The sequence below is a fragment of the Pieris napi genome, chromosome 14 (assembly GCF_905475465.1).
Source record: "Pieris napi chromosome 14, ilPieNapi1.2, whole genome shotgun sequence".
NCBI classification, from domain to species: Eukaryota; Metazoa; Arthropoda; class Insecta; order Lepidoptera; family Pieridae; genus Pieris; species Pieris napi.
This window is the reverse complement of record NC_062247.1, coordinates 2,937,779-2,960,806: the sequence shown is the minus strand read 5'-3', so window position 1 is coordinate 2,960,806 and position 23,028 is coordinate 2,937,779. Positions and strand designations below refer to the sequence as shown.

The window sequence follows — 23,028 nt, the reverse complement described above, 5'->3', positions numbered from 1 at the left end:
GTATACGTTATCTTGAAATAAATACACTTCTGAACACAGCCAGTTGCCCAGACGATACAGGAATTGAAAACTGCCATAGAAGAGGAATGGGAGATGATCCCTCAAAATTTCATAGAGCGGTTGATAAACTCTATGCCTAATCGTATGAGAGCTTAGATGCCCATGGAAGCAACACGCGTTATTAAATTTAACCTTTATTTGATAAAACACGTTTTTTATTCAAAAATCATTTGACTTCATCAAGGCGTGTTAGGCGTATCTCCATGTGGTGTGGTATTCTAAATTCAAATTTAAAACAATACGATCGAAAAAGATGGTAAAATGTATCAGGTTCAAAACTGCATAAAAACTTTTTACTGGGCCTAATATACATTTTTAGGTAGGACCAAAAGAAACTGAAAATGCAAGGTGGACCAATAGATGTGTCCAGAAGTGTATGTTCTATGTAATGTGTTTTGCATTATTCGAGGTAACCAATAAATGAATCTATCCGAATACACTTCAATGTAGACGTAATGTAAAAACACTTTAAGCTATAAAATTTCGCAAAGTGTCCCTAACCAATTCGTAACAAAATCCAAAATGCTCAAGAGTGCAATGACTGCAAAACTAAAATACAATCGCTAGAAAGCTGTCTTCAAAGAAACAATCCAATTTAGTTCACAAATAGCTGGCGTATTTTCGTCGCAGGATAAGGTTATAATGTAATTAAATAGTGCTCTTCCTTTGAAAAGGGGTCAGGTTTTTTTTTACAAAAATGAGCATTGAATTGAAGGAAATGAATTTCAGTTCAGCAGCGTTTATTTACACTTTTTGTTTTAAGCCGCTTACAGACAATAGGAGTAACAAATTGGTTAGTAATTAAAACTGGCTTACGGTTCCCTCAGTAAGTTTTGGCTTCTTTTTTTATGTTATAGGAGGCAAACGGGCAGGAGGCTCACCTGATGTTAAGTTAACCGCCGCCCATGGACACTTACATTGCCAGAAGGCTCGCAAGTGCGTTTCCGGCCTTTCAAGAATTGGTACGTGGTCGAATTACATCAGTGGGCAGCTTAGTTCGGAAATACTTCAGTGGGCAGCTGGTTCCACTTAGCGGTGGTGCGCGGTAAAAACTGCCTAAACGCTTAGTTGTGGTACGACGGACGTCGAGGTGATACGGATGGTATTTTATTTGTAAAAGCATCCCATGACTAAGGCATGGGCGGTTGCCCACCCGTACGTAATATATTTAACCCAACTCCAGGTCATGCTTCTCAGATTACGGCAGGAAAGCACTAGCGTTCCTGGTACTGCCGCATTGCAGGGACAAGAGACCCGTGAGCATGCCAAAACATTATTTGGAAAACGAATTCATGACCGTCATACACGCTAAACAAAATATGCCTGGGCCTCTTTGTTTTAGAAAAAAATAGGAGGTGACTGTGTCCGTGACTGTGTCTGTGGCCTATATATATTTATGTAGTCAATAGATTTTCACGAAAGCTGATGGTTGAACCTTAAACGAACATCGTACCTTCTACAAGTTAAAAGTTATAATAATTCCAAGTCACGATACGCAGGAAAATAACCTCAAAATGGCGGCGCTCCCCCCTCCATCGCGCTATGCGTCACTGTTATCATTTATCGTAATTAATTCTTTAATCCTCTAGCTATCCAGTGGTATATATACATTTTGGATGTAGAGGATAGATTGTATGAAAACTATAGCCTTTGATTTTGTTATTATTAGGTTTTGGGTTTGCACAGATAGTGCGGCTCAAAAACGACCTGTCTTGAAAATTATTATTTCCTGCCACATCTCTCGTGTACCATAAATATAATCAGTAGCTATGTGAAGGAATTTTCTTGTATGAACTCGCCCCGCGTCCTTAATAAATGGACTATTCAAACAGTTTATAGCTTTATATTAGATAGTACTAGCCGTTTCGCGCCCGCTTTGCTGGACGAATTAAAATAAATTTTATGTTTCATTATTTTTTTTTTTCATATTTTTATTATTCTTCTTTTTAACTTCCCGCTAAGAAACTTGAAATATTTCGAAAATCGAGTTTTTAACAGATGTTGACGTTTAGAGGTTCTAGGAAGCCTCTTTTGTTTTTATTAGCGGGAAAAATTTTCATAAAAGTAAAACAGAAATAAAAAAATGAATAGCCATAAACCATCTAGGAAAAATTTCGCATCGAATAGTGGTAGTTTCATGTCGATACGATCAGTGGTTTAAGCGTGAAAGAGCCTCAAACGAACACCATTTTCTTTATATATATATAGATTAGATAGAACAAGCTTCGTAACATGGACTGGGTATTAGGTGGAAAAGCCGCACTCAGTCTGGAGAATAAACTTCTGATTCATAAAACCAATATGGTCCTATGGGATACAGCTATGGGGGTCTCAATCCGCTCTAAAATCGAAATCCTAGAGCGGCTACAAAACAAAACACTGCGAAATATGAGCGCCGTGGTTAACATGAAAGTCCATCAATATTTGGAAATTACCACTGTCGAGGAAGACAACCGAACAACACAAAAGGAGACTTCAGCAATACGTCAACCTCTTGGAAACGGCGGACTGCGTGTTTCGGCTGAGAAGGGCGATACTTGCCGCTTTGATAGTTTGATAACTTCAAGTGATTATTGGATTTGCATTCCTAGGCCCTTGATTTGAGAACTGGTACTAAATGTAAAGTTAAAGCATTTCATATACATTTCTTTTTTGACGTTCATAAGCGTACATTGTGTTACCTATATGATAAAATGATTTTTGACTTTTGACTTTTAAGTGCCTCAAATATTGTAAATTCTGATAAAAGCCAAGAGGCTGATTGTATATGGTAAAAGAAAAACATATTAACATACTCGAAAATTGTCTTACAGAATGAGTTGTATGTACCAAGTTGCAGAATAACTACTTCTAACAAAGGATAGGGAATAAATAGAGTAGGTAAAGTTTGTATGTATTGTGTAAAATTTAATTAAAACCTTCCTACAGCCTGCTTGTTTGAAGATTTATTGTTTGCTTTGTACTTTTCTGCAGTTACTTGTAGCAGGTAATTTCGGTTAAATTCATGGCGTTGTTGGCGAAATTTAAAATAGGAATGTAAACCGTCGTGACTAAGTTTAACGAGTACGATTCGTAATTGCTACGAGCCGTGGGTTTTTTCTATAGACAGTATTTTAATCATACCGAAATCGAGCTTAAGTGACACATGTTAATACCTGCGGTCATGGTTTCGGGTTGGCAAAGAAGGCTGACATTCTCGGAAAAATAATTGTTTCAACTTTTAAATTTAAAAAAATTGAGGTTGTTTAAAAAAATAAAAAGTAATTGCATCGGCCGGGAATCGAACCCGGGCCGCCCGCGTGGCAGGCGAGCATTCTACCACTGAACCACCGATGCTTGTTAAGTACTTTCAAAATAATGGATTAGTGTTAAATTATAATAATATAAAAATATCAATTATAACTAAGAGTTTAATAGTATATTATATGTCGGCTCTTTCATCAAAACTAGATCAGTCGAATTACGCTTATATAATTAATGGCGCTGCGCCTGATTCTTATTTTCTCATGTCATTATCACACGGGTATATCTTATAAGTGTTTCAATGTTCTCGTTTTAACACAGTCACTGCGCAAATACACAATTTAACATCACGATCTAGCCTAACTTAATACTAGTAATTAAAATCTAACTTGCGCGCGCGTATTGTAAAATTTCACTCTCATCAATTTTTCATAACACGCCTAAAGAAGTATAACTTCAAAAAATTAAGGCTACTTTTAACTTAAGTCAATATTAAGTTAAAAGTAGCCTTAATTAAAATAAAAGAAGTTCCGCCATTTTGAAAAATAAAACAATTGCACTCTTGTAAATGTTTCGTCTCTTTTTACGCTATAGAAATAGTGTACGCTATGAAACGGGATAGATATATTTTTCATAACTAATACTAATGTTTAAAAAAGCATTAAGTTCCTATCTGGTACCTAATTCGGATCATTCAGAATTACTAGTAAACACTAAAATTGGAAGTGTTTTTATTTTTTTATAACATTTATATTCACCATAATTGTCATGTTAGAATAGATAGATAATAATAATAATAATTTATTTTGTCCCATATAACATTTACAACAAACAATAAGATTACAGTTGAGAAGGCATTGGGAGACTGGTTTCCAAACTAGGCAAGAACCTGTGATATGGATAACCAGGCTTCCATTCCACAGCAGTTATATTGAGTGGTTACAAAAAGTACATACATATATGGGTAGGCAAACAAATTTAACGTTTTAAATAAAGAAAGAAAAACAAACCAGTCAACTAATTAGAAGTTAGCACAAATAAAGTTGTAGATGGTAACATATACTGTAGAAAATGCATAAATGATGTGGTGAATAAATAAACGCGAAAGAATTCGCTGTAAATCGTTACCTGTATTAATAATTCTAATGTCGTCTAAGTCCGTGGCAGACCTGAGATAACTTAATCCCAAGAGTAACCCGGAAGTAACGTGAACACTTTTCCACAGTGATATAAACTATTAAATTCTAAAATTATTTTGTGTGGATTTCGTTGTATTTCAAAAATTATCTGCGTAATTCGCCAATGTTTCGGGTTTTAGCTATGACACTAATTACGAAGATTTTGATATTTTCCACCTCGCCAAAGGATGTAAGGAAATATTTGAAGAAAGAAAAAGCCTTGACTTTGTTTAGCAGTAAAATTTTTAATTAATAATTGTCGTTTGATTAAAGTTTTCTTCTTTTTTGTCTATGCAGTGTTTATTTTTATGCATATGTTTTCTGTTTCACATATTTTATCAATGTAGTGGGCTGATTAATTTTATAGAAGGCGTGGTTAAGTGCCTATCTCGTATCTAATCCGCTGTTTTGCTGGTAATTTTTTTCCTGCTTAAAAAAAAATTTTTGGATTATTTTTTATATTATCTTGCACATAATTTAATTGTATTTTTTATAACATTTATGTTTATAGAGCTTTTCATGAAAGACGTCCCGCGGTGATTTTTGGAACTAAATTTGACAGGTCGGCAATGTTGTCATTCGTCGATGATATCAAGTTCGTTTGTTGTGGTTCATTTTTGTGAATTTTTAACTAGCTTAGTGCATTTTAAAGATTGATTACAATGCCAAAAGTTGTAAAAAGTTCGGCTCGAGAAATGATATTAAAGGTGAAAGAGTTCTGTGAAGCGGAACATAAGAATCAAGGTGTTTTAATACCACTAAACAATGTTCGGAAGAGAGTTGCCGCCAGAACAGGTACTTTTTAGAGTTGCCATTTAATAATTTTTTGCTGTATTGATGGGACTTTTATGATTTAAATTCGTTTTTGCGACAAAATTGAATAAATACATAACGTGATGAAACTAGGTAACTGAAATCAAAACATATATTACATAAGCATTATAAACTTAAAGTTACTATTATTTTTAATTGTTCATAATTTAATTGCAGGTGTGTCAGAGAAAACTGTAACAAGAATGACAAACGAAGGTATAATAGCGGCGTGTACTTCGAAAAAAATTGTAACCCAACAATTATGCACTAAAACTGTGAATAAAAAATTGTATTGCTTTTCTTTACCCTATTTTCTCATCTTTTCCCTGTATGTAGGTAGAACACCGCTAATATAAGTAAATAAAAATATACTTTTTACATAACAGAAATGCAAACTTTTTACATGCAGAAAATAATATTATTTGATAAATTACATCTGCTAAATGTAAATAAAATGGGTAAATTTTTTACTCATAAATGGCAACATTACGTTATGCGATTGCAGCGTCGCGTCTGGGGGACTTCTTTCATGAAAAGGACTATACCTAAAAGAGTTTGTAACATATACCATAGATATAGTATTATGTATGATGTGGTAAACTGTTTTGGCCTTGTGTGTTCTTTCACTGTTCACTTCTGCTTTAGGGCATAATGATATAATAAGGCATCTATCACTTAAGAAAAAATCACTACGATGACGTAATGAAATACCCTGAAACGCGCTAATTTCCGACCGAAGATATGGTCGAAAACTTCGTACAACTTCTCAACTGCTTTAACACTAGAACATGCCAACGCTGCAAATTCAGATTAGAGTTAAAACCTCCTACTGCGGCGAAGGTCCCTTTAGACGAAGGAACTTCTACATGTTTACATATATCAACTAATTAAACCTATTTTGATGAATTAAATTTTGTAGAACAACACCCTGAGCCCCACATGATAGGAGTCGCCTTTGATAGTGTGCGAAATCGTCTTACATAAAATAAAATATAAGATACAGGTATCACTTATTCCACGTCATTAAATTTGAATCAGTAGACATCCCTACTCATCGGCAAAGAAGACAGAGGGTGTAGGTCGAGAGAAAAAGCCGGCGTAAAACTTTCGGTACTCTTTTAACCCTGGAAAGATAGTCTGCGTAAAATTTACGCATGCGTTTTCGAATAATTGCTCTATCTTTCTAATTAGCGCGAATCCATAGCAGTGCGTTTAGGACATCTCATTCGTCGTTGGGAGCTGCCGCGTGACGTAAGTGTCAATAAGGTAAGTGCCACCGATTTTGAAATATAACGACCGCGTGAGTCAAAATTACGCATGATTATCTTTATCGTGACTTTTATGATTTTGGCTTATATGACAGTTTTAGTACTGTTTTAATACTTTATATTATAACTAATATTATAATTTCATTTTTAAAGATATTGAGGCAAATATATATCACAATGGGGAGTATCAATTTAAACGAACACGAAATCCTGGCCGCTCTTATGCAAAGTGATGACGAGCTTCCGTGTGAGGACACCGACAGTGAAGTAGCGGACCACGTTTAAAGTTTTCTTTTTTTTAAAGTAAAAATAAAGGAGTTTAAAAAATTATCTGCAGTATTAATTATTCTAATATATGTGTATATATAATAACATACAGTTCATTAAAATAAACTATTAAACCTAGACCTACAACTAATTCAAATTCTTGCGTAAATTTTACGCATGATTATCTTTTCCGTATTACAAAATATGATTATCTTTCTAGGGTTAAAACAGCAAATCATCAAACAACACTTATCTTAACAAGTATCGCGAATTAATTAGAAGTAGCCTGTCTAGCACTAGTCCCAGGCCCTTTTATCGACTAGATAATCGTTAACTTTATAGTAAGCCTTTTTACACAGCTTTTCTTTAATACATTTATTTTATTATAGACAACCATTTTATTCCATTAAAGTTAACTCGATAAAAAGCTAATCTTTACGAGCGATGTCACGTTTAAAACTATTACATCTTTCGACTCAATAAACTGCAAAACGGTTTTCATTTACATTCGACTGCCGTCCGACGTTGTATGAGCTATAAATCGCTACTGCGACTCCATTCTGCAACCTTCTACCAATAAACACAGTGACAGACAATCTAAACATAACATTCGTTGCTTGCTTCACATCGCGACATGTATACATATCAGTTTAAACAAAGCAATGGATGCGGAAAGCCAAATAATGACGCGATGATGTCGTGGTATTAGACGATAAATTGGACCCTTTCAGTTTATCGCTGATCGGAAAGAAACAATATGAAGAGAATCCGACTTATGGTGAACGCCCAGTATAGAATTGTAAGAATAATTTAGCTTACGATAAAGACGTAGTGTGACCCGAATAGTATTAGATAATACATTTCAATTTAAAATTCTCGAGGAAATGGATTCAAAGGTCAGAGAATTGTCTTAAACTGTGAGTTTTCATAGTCAAACCAATATTGCTGCTCAACGATAAGCATTCTGTCAATGGTTACACGTAGATCATATAACAAACAGGTCTACCTCAATAGAAATTTTATTTTTAATATGTATTGCTCGCGCGGCGCTTCGCTAACCAAATTGGTGTGTGCGCGCGGTATATCCAAAAGTTAAGACTTCCGCCGCAGGTAGGTAGACCCAGTCACCCATTGTATCCAGATTTCGCATCCGACTGTTCCACACAAAAACGTGATTATTGATACAGTACGCCTGATTTAAAAATATATGTCTAAGTAGAAAAGTGCATTTATAGGTTAGTATTCATTAAAAAAAATCTTATTACAAGAAAATTCTATTAAACAATAATTTAATTCTATATTAAAATTAATCGCGTATATTGAATGGCATGCAATATATAAAGCTATTTTGCTCATCTTTAAGAAGCATCGGTGGTTCAGTGGTAGAATGCTCGCCTGCCACGCGGGCGGCCCGGGTTCGATTCCCGGCCGATGCAAGATTATTTTCTTTTTTTATATTATGTATTTTATATCGTTGATTTTAAAATAATGGTATTTACTTAATATTGTTCTTTAAACATAATATTATTATTTTCAATTTTTTTTACAATGAATTAATCAAATTAAATTGTAATAAGTTAGTTACTAATATGGAACGCAATAACAAAGGCAAAATTAAATTTTTAACTAATTTCCTTTTTTTTTTAATTTTATGGTCTGGTACAACCTTAGTTTGACCATCAAAATAGTTAAAAATAATATTCAATAGTCATTATTATAACTTGCAATAATAACTTACAATATTCACTATAACTTTAGTGAATTCGAACTAACAATTCAATAGTGCGGTCATTGGTCAGTGTCGAACCACCACATTATTCGTTATCTATCGCCATCTGGATTTAGCTTTAACATTCCCTTATACTGATCAACCAGTTACTAACATAAAAATAAAATGTTATTATCAATTTAATTTCAAGTCAAAGTTACGTTATTAGGTAATTCATAAAGGGCATCGCACTTTGTATAAAAATCATAAGTTGTTGATGTTGAATATTCTCGGCAGGTAGCAAATATAGTATAATAAAAAAAACCTTTTGTTTGATTTACAGATAATTCATTTATCGAATATACCTCCTCCTTCGTTGAAATATTATTTTTTATTATCTCTGGTACGTCGACACATTTAAATTCTTTTTTCAAATTTATCGTTCTTAATTTAAACGCATTTCGTTCATATACCTTAGTAAATATCAAAGTTTATCTTTCACAGCAGCGCTAACTTAACCGAACAATAAATCTAAAACTATTCTCTCAGAAATTGAAAAGCTATTTTACTGATAACATATGGTAACTAAGGCTGGGATTACGAGTATAATGCACGTTATTAATGCACGAACATTATAAAGTCTGCCACGATTGGATTAGAGTGATAAATTTTATTCAATTCAGAATAATAAGTTCTATGTTTTAAATATGAATGGAAATATCTATTCAAAAAATATATATGCAATGCGATGATGATGGTTGTATACAGTTCCTAAATATCAACTAATATCTGTAAGGCGAGGGATTGTATATCTTTTGATAGTGCCATCTCCTTGCAAAGGTTGGCGATCATCGTGGCTAGTTTAATTTTGTATATGTAATGTATGTATGAGTAAGCTGCACTAGATAACTAAATATATAAGAGGGTAAGATGTAAGAACCTAACAACCCTACGGATCCCTAAGAATATATATAAATATATGTGGCAGGCTATGGGGCAAGCTCACCACGATAAGTAAGGGCTTGCAGTAGTCTTCGCCACTTCGAGAAGAATCGAGAAATGAAAGGCAATATTTAATTCAGATTTATTATTCAAAGATGTTATCTTAAATACTTACACTTATTCACACAAACATAACATTATTCTTGTGAGCTGTAGGAAATTTGGAACACACGTGAGCCGTGTCAGCAGTTCGTCAATGTACAAATGAAATCTGAACAGATGCTTTGGCCAAACCATTGTCTAACATTTTTCTACCAAGACGTGCGTCTGCGGCCAGGTCTCCTTCTACCTGCCATTGCCTTGTATGATTAGTTGAAGGAGCTCGTATTTTTTAGTATCACGTAAATATCGTAATGATTTAATTCATCACAATATTAAATCGGTTATCTGTAAAGTCGGTTTACTGACGATAGTTGAACGTGACAACATCATAAGAAAATACTGATGGAATAGTTGCATTATTCAAAAGAAGATTTTAATTTTATTTGTTTGATAGATATTTTGTATGGATATAGATAAGGAGGTAAATGGAAATCACAATTGAATTCATCAAGTTACATTTATTTGTACGCATAAATACAATTATGTAATTTTTTTAACGAACGAACGGTGACGAACGCGTAGGCCGATTGTGCCTCTTTGTCGCTCGTTCCGCGCTCTCGCTTGCACTTCAAGCCTTTTTCGTGCGTGCAGCCGGCTCCATCGAATTATAAGACGTTGTCACGTCAAGAAAACATTCAAAAAGCATTACAAAAGACCCTGTATATCTGCATTGTGGTGAACTGCATTTGTTCCACCGGTTAAAGTCTATAAAAATACTAATACAAAACTACACTCTAACGATAGTAATTAAGAAACTGCAACTTAGCGAGACGGCCGTAATTGCCGTTTTTGTGAGAAATAATAACTTTTCACCTAAAAATGGGTGATTGTGTGAATTTATTGCACCCACACACGAATATAAGGAAAAACTAACAATGTGACGGGGAAAATATGAGAGTCATTGTTTGAACCATTTGGAACAATGAGCGACCGTGTTTGTGGATAGGAATTTTCTTTTAAAACTTATTAAAACGTGGAATATATTTTCAGGACTATTCATTATAATAATAAAAGAATAAATCAGTGGCGATACAACCTCTTTAGGTCTTGGCCTCAGATTTCTGAATCTGTTGCGTGATCATTTTTAAATCTAATAGGCAAGTAGGTGATCAGCCTCCAGTGCCTGACACACGCCGTCGACTTTTTGGGTCTAAGACATGTCGGTTTCCTCACGATGTTTTCTTTACGACCTCAGGTATGAGAGTCGCACGCTGAAGCCACTAGGCCAACACTGATTATTTTAATAGTAATAAATCATTGAATATCAAGAAAGCGGTACATTTCTATCAATCAATTATAAAAATCCGCACAATTAACCACACAAAAACATCCATGCAAATGTCATATTAATTTTCATTAAGTCATAATAAGAACATCTGTCATAATAATAAGTCAAGCTATTTATAATTTGTTGTTGTCAAACTTATGGACTAAAGTGACCCATAAGTTTTGATATCACCAATTGTGAGGACGATTGGGGTTTGATGTTGTTAATTTATATTTAATGAAATATCTACTATTTGCCCCATATGCTGTTTTTTTTAATAACGGCAAACGGGCAAGTGTATCAAGGGCCATTCAATTACGTAAGCAGACTTACTGCAATTTATCCCCCACCCTTTTGTCAGAAAAAGTAAGCAAAGCTCTCAAAAATAATAGTACATAAACGTATTAATTTTTTGTAGGAATCCTCGAAAATGCGTTTCGTTTTCAACATAGACAAAGTGTTGGTAATTTCTGAAAAATTTAAATATTTACTGTTGACGTAATCACCAAATAAGAAAATCAAACTCGTAATTTAGAGACGTCCTCGAAAAAGAATTTTCGTAATTTCACTAAAAATATATAAAAAAATATAGAAAATGCGTCATATAGGAACACGGCTCACACTACACTGCTCACAGTGCACTTAAGTGCTCATGGACACTCTCAATGCCAGAAGGCTCGCAAGTGCAGTGCCGGCCTTTTAAGAATTGGTACGCTTTTTTCTTCAAGGACCCTAATACTCTGTGGGCAGCTCGTTCCACATATATACTCAAAAGTCAAAAATCATTTAATCATATAGGTAACACATTGTACACTTATGACTTGTCAGTAAAGAAATAAATATGAATGCTTCTAATTTTACATTTAGTGCCAGTTCTCAAATCAAGGCCGTAGAACGGAAGAGAAGAACTGGCAATAAACTCTCCGCCACTCTTTTAAATCGCCATGTTTTTTTTTACACAACGTTTGTAAGGAGCTGCAACCATTATACCATGTTCCACATGACATCTTAAGTAATTAATAAAAATAAAGTAAATTAAAAACAAAGACTTGTCCTCTATCAGCAGGATGGTGAAATAGGAGCACGATTACCAAACCAACCCATTTTCCTTAGCGACGCGGTACTTATAAAAAAATATTTATAAAATATGCCGGGGCCGTTGCAATTTAATTTTATTATAAAGTTATGTAAATTTTGTAACTGATGCAAATTCTAACCCTTGCCAATAAATTTACATATTCCTACGTACCCCACATGTGTACCCAACGATTGTTATGACACGCGCAACGTCGCGGTTTTAACTAGTTTAAAATAGACAATAATGAAGCAGAGTTTGACCCAGTTATCGTGCAACGGTATAAATTGTAGTAATTAATAAATTAGTCTGATTACGAACCAGCCGCAGCTCTGAAAGGGGTTGCGGCTTAATTAACAAATTCGGCATTTTGTCACGTACTAGTAAATTTTATTAAATTTTCACGTTACGATTATTGTTGAGATGAAATGAAAAATTGTTTTAATTGCACTTTTTAAACTCTAAAAAAATTAATTAATGGTAATAATTTCAACACTTAACAACACAAAAAGTGGAAATCCGTGGTCAATACTCCTTGGGAAAAAGCCAATCTATGTATGTATATAAAAATGAAACCCGTTTTCCGTTGTCACGACATAACATGAAAACGGCTTGCCCGATTTGTCTGATTCTTTTTTTATAATATTCCTTGAAGTACGAGGATGGTTCTAACGGAGAGAAATATTAAAAAAATTGAGTGAAAAAGTCTAAAAACAACACTTTTCTATATTCCCATACAAAATATTCGTAATAATACATAAAAGTCAATTTGAACTTTAATTTGAACGTTAGTGGAGGGGTTCCGGGAAGGTAATTTTTTTTTGACATAATGTATTTGTTGTCTTATCAACTTTCTTTTTTTTATCTTACTAGCTAGACCGGTGTCCCGAATAGCAGAATAAGTATTTAAAAAAAAATAAAGAATCGACTGTTAGGCGGTACGATGTTCGCCAGGCCAGCTAGTAATCAATAAATAAATATTTAATTACGCATTAAATTCCGTCGTTCCACAACTGAGCGTTTCTCAAGGCAATATCCGCGCACCGCCGCTTTGTGGAACCAGCTGCCCACTTCGACATAGGGTCCTTGAAGAAAAGAGCGTACCAATTCTTAAAAAGCCGGCAGCGCGCTTGCGAGCCTTCTGGCAGTGCGAGTGTCCATCGGCTTCGGTAATACATCAGATGAGCCTCCTGTTTAGCTTTCGTTCGCTTTTTGCCTCCTGTAAAATTAAAAAAAAAAAAACACTAACTACCAGTGGTCTATTTCGTGATATTTTTTTCCTCTAATAGTCAAGTAGATGATCAGCCCTTTGGATTGCCATACGTCGTCGACTTTTTGGGTCTGAAGCCGGATTCATCATCAGATTTTCCTGCACCCTACGAGTGAATGGTAAATCTTAAAAGTCCGGCAACAATGATGAGATCAAAAAAAAAAATCAGTGGCGCTACAACCTCTTTAGGTTTTGGCCTCAGATTTCTGAATCTGTTTCGTGATCATTTTATTAAATCTAAAAGGCAAGTAGGTGCAATCATAGGGCAATCATCATCCAAAACCATCTTTTTTTGGTTCTAAGACATGTCAGTTTGCTCACGATGTTTCCCTAAAAAGAAAGTCGGGGATCGAACCTACGACCCCAGGTATGAGAGTCACACGATGAAGTCACTAGGCCATCACTGCTCACACATTAAATGGAAAGGAAAATAAATATCGCTCAAATATTAAACATCATTTTGGAGAAACATTTTCTTACTCTGCGAAACAGATGCACAAATTGTCTGCCATATGCTACACTAGGGTCCACTACTTCACATATTAAAGTACAAAACAAAACTATCCCACTTTGCTATTACTTGCAATAGTAGCCCGAATTTTTCGTAGCATCTTGCTACGACAATCGCTAGGATATCTACTCGTATACATATATATATATGGTACGGAATAATTTATATTGGTAAACAGATCATGAAACAAAATAAATTTGTATAAAGTGAGAAAAATGTTTGACAACACGAAATCCAAGAACATTTTTTATTATTTTTAAACAATTGTTATTGCAAATATTGTGTTAAACATGGTTGAAAATTGTATAAATTTTAACAATTACAACAAATAAAAAACCATAAAAATCGGTCCAGTTCACGAGATGTGATTCAATATTCGAATTTTAAATTGGTATAACGGTAGGTATATCTCTTGATAGCGTACAAGCATTCTTATTTAAACCTAGCAACATTGTTTACAGTACTGTCGCATTCAAAACGAGTTTCCTAAATTGAATTCTTTAAACAACGTCACTTTTACGAGGCACGTGGGTCTCATGTCTTTACGAGGCCTTAAAAGGCGCCAAAGAGCTTCCACTTAAATTTATATAATACCTACTTAGTGTTATTAAGTAGAGAGCAACTTTGAAGCCACTCATCGTATGTACAGTCACGTTGTTAATGTTTTAATAAATTCTCGGATGCTAATGAATGAAAATTTCGGTATTATATTGAAATTTGTTGACAATAGCTTGTTCGAGCGTTCCCCTACTTACTCGAGTTTTGCTTTGTGAGAGATTTGCGTTGTTCTATAGACTAGGTAACGCAACTGACTCTGTGTGAAAATATTTTAAGATTATAAACATCTTCTATACAAATCGTTCTCTTTTAGGACTGTGACTATTTTTGGTCCGCACATACCGAAAAATGAAATTAAGTTTATTAAATTGTATGAGAACAAGTTAAGATAACAGTGGTGTACGCCAGGGTGACACTATCGAACCCAAATTATTCATAATGGGTACCTATAAACAAAGAAATCCAGAGTCACATTCGATTTGCTTTTTATTTTCTCATAAATGGGAAATATGAATCAGTCAGTTACAATTATTATATGTATCGATCTTTATCGTTTTAAACCATATACGTATATCGTTTCGTAAATTATTACGGTCCCCATATTTTGAAAACTTTTCAATTCATTAAAGAAATATAGGTTATATTGGAATAAATACAAACTATGATTTACACTTTGATAATTTTAGGTGATATAATGATTTTGAACGTGATTTATGGAGTGTTTAATATAAGGGTTTCTACAATAGCGCGTTGCGCAGTAGCACGTATAGTATCGCGTGTATGTGATTGGACTAGAAATTGATTTGACCAATCACAATCAAACGAACCGCGCCATCGTTTTGTATTTCGTTTTACACACGACCGCGATGGAATGAGTAAATATAGGTAATTTGGAATAGATTTTTTGGAAATATTAAACCACATAAAAGTCAATTTGTGATATGCATGTAAGCTGGAATATTTCAAACAAGACTTCTGTGTGACCAGTTAGTGTCAATAGCTTAGACTTTTTTTTTCTTTTTTTTTTAATTGGCCCGCACGGTTTGTGCATTGTGGCCAAGGGTCAAATAGCTTAGACTTGATGAATGACGACTAATATGTTGCCTGCTCTCATACATTCATAGATTACATCTCTAAGGCTGTCAAGGGATTTCCTAGTCGAAATATAAACACAGCCTAGTCTTACATTCCCCGCTTATCTCTCATTAAGCGATACAAGGCGACCGTGAAGCGTCGTTATGCTCCAATAAAACTCGCGATAAATTTTATTATCCCCCCTCCCCCCTCACCCTAGTCCCTTTACTTCCCTCTCCGAATATCTGTGATAACGCTGATCGCGCTCCCCTGAGACGTCTTTATGATCTTAATATCGACTGACAAGGTTTATTTACACAAGTCGGAGGGATTTTTAAACATACTTAATAGAGCTTAGGATTTCATATTCTCTGATTTTGTAGGATCTTTTTATTACCATGACCAATTATGTATTGTCTTTGTGCTAAGTAATGTAGATGTGTTGTATATGTTAACGTAAAATTGTAAACACCGTTAGATTGTAATCTATCTCGCGAGATTATAAACTGTCGAAAGATTGTGAACCTCAGCTTACTGCTTACAATTTAACGTATTATTATTCGGTAGATTGTACTACACTATATTATATAATAACTTAGTTATCATTCAAACTTCTTTGGTCAATTACAGATTAATTTTACTTCCCAACAATTTCATATAACTACCGAATAATAATACGTTAATTTGTAAGCAGTTCGTTGAGGTTCACAATCTTTCGACAGTTTACAATCTCGCGAAATAGATTACAATCTAACGGTTTTTATAATTTTACGGTGACATATTCAATTAGGGAATTAAGTTTAAACCGAGTTCGGAAGGATACTTTTATCTAACTCGTATGAAAAGCATTGTGAGGAAGCGCCATGACAGAAGTAATGAGTAACAAAAATAATTAATGACACTAAAGCAAAAAAATGCCTGCCCATTCAGACGTAAAAGTTAGAAACAATAGTATACTTTTAAAGGGGTCCAAACGAGCCGCCTAACATAATGTTAAGAGCGGGAAACGAGTAACCAAAATCACTCATCGTAGATTTGATTTTATCTAAGTGTAAGTTTGAATTAAAAACAATAAATATGTATTGATTTTTAACTATAATTAAAATGGTTGAATCTAATTAAAAACACAATACAATATAAATTCCTTGATACAAAAAAACACAAAGTCACTTCTAACTTTAGTTTAATTTCATTTTTATTCATTCATGGCGAGTATTATCGAACCAAAAATTTAGTAACAGCACATTAGTTTGGCCGAGAGCTGTTACTAGGGATTCTATTAAATATTGTATATTTTACAAGTTATTTAAATAAAAAGCATTCGGCGTTTACTTAATTTTTGTTCCGCGAAACACTGTATTATTGTAATTCAATCCCCGCCCCGCATCGTAACGTTTTCTCAAAGTCATTTATTCATCTAGATACAATTTGCACACTTATGCATCTCAAATTTACGCCACTCACTCACTATCTTATAGCGGCATTAGTGCCCACACATTGTTATCATCTATGTATTCTTGAACTTTGTAATATGCATTTTTCACTAGGGTTTCCTTGATGTAAAGTTTAAACTTATGTAACGGAAGTTTGGTTACATGATCTGGAATTTTGTTATATATATACATTTCTCCATAAATGTGTGAGCAGTTTTATGAAGTCTGAAAGCTGGAAAAGCAAGTCTATTCATACTTCTTGTGTTTAAATTGTGACAGTCTGCGCTTTAGAAATGTATTTTTGTTTTTATTAACGTACTTAATATTTTCATACAGATTGGCAGGCAACTGTTAAAATATTGATTTCTTTCAGTAATTCTATTAGCGAGCCACGCTACCACGCTTTGGTGTTGGGCTACTCTTTCCACGTGGTTAATCTGGTACTCGTTGAGTTAACCACACATATTTTATCTAATTGTTTTACATATACTACGCATCGTACAAATTGCCTTGGTTTGCGTACATGCGTGACCGTTGCGCCGCGGTGATTGCGTTTGTCACAAGAGCGGGCGGGGGAGACGCGCGGGTGAAATCATAATTTTGCTAGTCTACGCGCTCTTAAGTGGCGAACTGTGGAATCGACTCCCGATGGGGTTCATCCCTGAGTGTAATGACCTCCGATTGTTCAAAGTAAGAGTATACTATCCTTTGCCGTATTCTATAATATGCCAATCATGGAGTCTCACTGCCGAAAGGCTCGCAAGTTGGCGAAACGTTTAACAATCCCAAACAAAAAGTTGGTAAAAGTTAAACATTTCACCAAGTGGGTATACATCATAAAGTGATTTGAGCAAAGTATCGCTTTGACAACAAACTTTAATATGATTCAGTAAAGGTTTAGCTATCACGCAGCGATACTCAATCACTGTCCAATTGTTTGTTAGTTTTTAACGGCTGACTGAAACACCATCAATATTCTTGAAACTGGTTGGTTCTTAGTAGATTCTCTTTACAATAATATTTGCTTATGTAAATGAGATATTTTTTTTTCTTCGATTTTTCGAGCCTTCTGGCATGAGTGTCCATGTGCGGCGCTATGACTTAACATCAGGTGAGCCTCCTGCCCGTTTGCCCCCTGTTCTATAAATAAATGTAGGGCTTTTATTATTTATACTAAAACCTAGCGAAGCTCTCACGCCATTTGGAAAGCGACGCGAGTGTCAGGTCACTGTCCCAATCTTATAAATAGTACGTCCTAAAATATCTGTATTATTCGAAAAACCAAAACTTTCCATATTGCATATGGAAAAAAGAATTATTGTATAGAAAACTAGTGTTTATCCAAAAGAATAACTGTAATAAAATTTAAAACCACGGGAACCATTCGTGTGTTAAAATTAAAAATTCATTCCATTTCATAACTTGTAAAAAATTACCTCAATCTCTCATCGATTAAAAATGAAACAGCGAACAAAAGAATTAAACTATCGCATAAACACAATGGGCTAAAGGAAAAATATGAGTCGAGCCAGTCTATTGTACCACAATTAAATAGTAACTCAAACGTAACGAGATAACACAAGTCAACAAAAAAAATATTTTTTTTTGAGTCTGTTATTTAGTGAATATTTTCTGATTGTATACATCGAAAAAGAAGCAGAAACTCTATTTATAATAAATAAAGTTTGCTTTTGTACCTTTACACAATGTATATACAATACAATGTAAATAGAGCTCTTTCATAAAAAATAAATTTCGTTGTAGTAACTACAAAAGCAAACTTTAATAGATAAAAATATTTTTTCTTTAATTAGTTAGGCATAAGTAATCAAAATCAGAGGTACAGAACGCAGACTCAAAATTCGTGTTGACCCGTGTAATAATTCGTTATTTTTAGTTGACATAAGACGTTCTTACTTACGGCAGTCAATCATGGATATACAGACACAAACAACTTGTCAACGAGGAATGGAACAAGAACAAGATAATAAGTACAGAAATAAGAAAGAAAACAAAAATTATGTAATTTTAGTTATGTAATGGGTGGGCTACGTCGTCTACATGAACAAAAAGAGAAAGAAAACCTGGGTTTAAAGGCCCGCCAGGAGAAAAAAGGGGGCCGTTTTTTAGCACGGTGGGCTGGGGAGCTTAAAAAAGTTAGCTTTTTTCTAGAACAGGGGGAAACGGGCAGGAGGCTCACACTCTCAATACCAGACGGCGCGCGAGTGCTTTTAATAATTGGTACGCTATTCTCTTGAAGGATCCTAAGTCGAATTGGTTCAAAAATACTTCAGTGGGCAGCTGGTTCCACATAGTGGTGGTGCCAAAAACTGCCTTAAAAACGCTCAGTTGTGGAACGACAGACGTCGAGGTGATACGGGTGGAATTTTATGATGATTTGTTTGAACACTGACCGAGTTCACAAGAGTTCACAATATACATATACCTTTTTTAATGTTTTATGTAGGTTAATCGGTGTAGTGTTATTATGTTGTTCTATCGAATTAGTATTAACTGTTAAAATAGAATAATGATGTGTAAATAAATAAATGATGAAACTTAATTGCAGGTATTAGTGGGGAAGATTGGCAGAAAATGCTTAAGATAGAAAGAGATGGAGATGTTTTGATGTTTGATGTTTAGGCCTTTACTCTTTAAGAGGTCCTTGAAAAACAATACTGTTTTTTTGTATAATATTAGATCTTTTGTCAATAGTTATATTTCAAGGAATAATTGAGGCTTAATTATAATTATTATAAGGCGTTATATTAAAAGCATTGTGTGCACGCCGCACCTATAATCGAGGGTACACATCAGGCTCATCATCATTTCTCAATTTCTTGTTGATGCGGCCAAATATTAAAATCGTTTTCGTGAGATCAAAACAAATCTAAGACATATTTTAAAGAGTTTACACAATGCGAAGTCTTCTACAATTAATATTAAGTTATTCTATTATTTAAAAATAATTAATGATTTAAGTGCATTGCCATATCTCATCCGTTCCGCGTCCATGAGCTGCTGTTAATATAAATTAAGAAGCATTATTTTTTTCCTGACGTTTATAAGTGTACATTTGAGTTACATACATAAATAAATTATATTCTATTTATTTATTTAATTATAAGTAATCTTACAGCTAACATACATAATATTATAAAACAAACACTTAGACAGTACAGAAAGCCAAAACAGATTACATAGATAAACAGTATTATATACGAAAAATAAAACAATTAAGCACATCAATAGACAAAACAATATAAAGAAAACTGAAATTTAACATTATAACAACAAATAATACTAAATATTTCATATCACTACGTAAACAAAATTAGAGTCTTCCCGCCTCTTCAAATATTTTCTCACATCTTCTTTGGTGAGGTGGAAAATATCAATATCCTCATAATTAGTCATAGTTAGATAAAACCCGAAACATTGGTGAATTATGCAGGTAATTCGAGTTCGTACGAGGCACATGGAACAATTTTGTGTGTCTTGTCGCATAAGGAGAAGGAATTTTAAAAGAAATTAACGACAGCAAATAGGGGCTAATATTTTGATTGTAACAATACTTCCCAACTTTTCGAAGATCTTGGACGTAATAATTTTACTTTATTTATTTCAATAATAACACAACATATCAAAAGAGCTACAATTGAGAAAATATCAAGCAAATGTTGTAAATAATAACTGTTAGTTATGTAAACTGTGAACAGTGTGAGGTCGGCTGAAACGGCGCCAAATGTCGCGTAAAGATAAAAAGTATAAAGTAAAAAGAAATCTGAAGCGACTAAATCATCTCACTATCAGCGATTGTACAGGACAGCTAAGCTATGAGGGTAATCGTGCGCGTTTTATAAGTTTATTTTCGTGACTGTACCTTACTTTGTAATTCCTTCTGTGCGTTTAGGGCGATCCAAAACCCGTAGGATAACATTATTGTTAAATTCTTCGCATTCCTTCATATGTTCAATAATAATAATATTCTTTAGCTAGATTCCCTCTATACAGTCACGAACACAGCCTTGCGATTCTGTTACTCAATTTCACTTTCGACATTCTGATAAACAATAAACTACAAGCTCCCTCCTTATCAGAATGCCAAATCGTAAAATGACTGCTTTACGACTGATTTGAGCGCGACCGCCGCTGCGAAAACCGCTGTGAGAGTTCGAAAAGTGAGTTACAGAATCGCAAGGCTGGTTAGAAAGCGCAAACGTGTAAGAAGACAAATAACCGCATTCTTGAATGACAGCCCGTCCTTTGTCCTCCCTCCTTTCCTACTAATTTCTTTTAAATTTTCTGTCCCTACCCTCTTCGTCCTATCCTTTCCCTGAACTCCTTTCCTCTCTTAGAAACCGTGATGAAGGTGCAAAGAGAGACGACTCGAGGGGGGTACCTACTACCAGGTGCAAAATTTCATCAACATCACCTTGATGGCTTGAAGTCTCCCACGGTCCCAGTGAGAGTCTTCCCTACGAGATAAGACCTCCAATTATTCAAAGTGAGAGTATACTCTTCCCTGAAAGGCCGGCAACGCACCCACTAAAAATTGGTGTCCATGGGCTGCGATGACCGCTCTTTATGGACATTCCGTAGGTTCGTTTACCCCCCTATTATATAAAAAAAGGTATTGTTGTGGAAAATCCCCCTCTCCACATTAAAACCTATGACAAAAATACGCGCTCTATACTTCAAAGCCTCCAAGTAACAGATTTGTTTTGAGAAACACCTGCAATTTTGGTAACAAATAGCAGGCCGTAAATAAGAGTTTTATTTTTTAAGCGAATCTGTTTTATCTGGCAATTTTTCAGGAAGGAACACTCCGAAAGGGATCCAAGATTAATGCACAATTTTTTAAATTAATTACTGCGGATCAAGTCGACTTTGTTCTTTATTGGAAAATCTGAAGTTTTACTTTTAAAACCGTTATGATATTAATATTTTATGTTCTGATCTTTTTCTATACAATTTTGAGTGAATACAGTATTTTCTAAACGAGGAAATATAATGCAATTATGACTTTGGAATACAAAAATACGATTTTATCTAATTTATTTATCTAACATATAATTTTCATTTTCATTAAATTTACTTTATTTCATGAAAAACACGTTAAAATTTTTCATTATACAATTATTTATTTAAAATTTGTACCAACGTATGCTCGCCTAGCAAGGCGTGACTGCCTTGCGTTCTATGATTCTAAATAACAATGAGACATTCCATAACTTATTGATTCTAATAAAAGTAGAGTTATCCCCGCTAAGACGCGGTAAATCCGGACCGCGTTATAGGAAATAGAAAATTTCACACTAAAGAAATGTAGCTGGACAAATTCCCGCGACGGAAATCGCGTTATACGAAAACGCGTTACGGCGGGAATACTGTACAAAACAAAGTGACAAATCAATATGAGATATTGTCACCGAAGTTATAATTGGCGAATGAGAGAAAGTTCGGATTCACATCGCGTGACTATTATCTCGACTAGGGTAATCCTGGAGTTTACGACTAGCTAATTAAACGAAATTTATAAAAGGATTTTATGTAGACGGAAAAAAACTTATCTCCAGTTATGTAATCTAGCAATAGTTAAGTTACATATATAGTTTATAGTTATAGTTAGTTTACATTTTTTTTTTAAAGACAATTCACACCAATTCACCTAGTCCCATGCTAAGCTGGTGAAGCTTGTGTTATGGCGGTAGTGATTTATGGGGGAAAATAAAGGCAGTTTAGAAATAATTTAGTTCTTCACTCTGAATGCCTCAAACGGGTTTGTTGAAGTAATCCAGGGTACTAATTATAATAAAAAATGTAATTCGCAGAATTGTTATTTATTAATTACGATTTAAGTAAATATACACATTACACAGTGAATATAATTGTTGTTGTATTCTGTTGAGAGCATTGTTTAAAATATTTTTTATACAAAATCTTTATTAAATTTTTATTTTAAATTAGATTTAAAGACATCTCGGGATACACTATTTCGTACATTTTCAAATTTCTGATAATTGTTTCACACAGTAAATATATCAAACTATATCGAAAAACCAGAACAAATACTACAATTTTGTCTCATTGATGGTCAAGTAAAATACTTCAAACCTGGAGCTATAAAACCAATGAGATTTTTTTTTTTTTAAAGTCAATTCACTCCAATTGACCTAGTCCCATGCTAAGCTGGTGA

At 34.2% G+C, this 23,028-nt stretch overlaps 1 long non-coding RNA gene and 2 other non-coding genes across 3 annotated transcripts; 2 read left to right on the top strand and 1 right to left on the bottom strand.

Annotated features, from left to right (window-relative positions):
- Positions 1 to 3,325: 3,325 nt before the first annotated feature.
- On the bottom strand, positions 3,326 to 3,396 carry Trnag-gcc. The gene has a single exon. It is a non-coding gene; the product is annotated as a tRNA-Gly (tRNA).
- A 3,110-nt stretch (positions 3,397 to 6,506) lies between these two features.
- On the top strand, positions 6,507 to 6,892 carry LOC125055875. Its single transcript, XR_007117961.1, has 2 exons — positions 6,507 to 6,560; positions 6,716 to 6,892. It is a non-coding gene; the product is annotated as an uncharacterized LOC125055875 (long non-coding RNA).
- A 1,302-nt stretch (positions 6,893 to 8,194) lies between these two features.
- Positions 8,195 to 8,265, top strand: Trnag-gcc. Its single transcript has one exon. It is a non-coding gene; the product is annotated as a tRNA-Gly (tRNA).
- Positions 8,266 to 23,028: the final 14,763 nt, after the last annotated feature.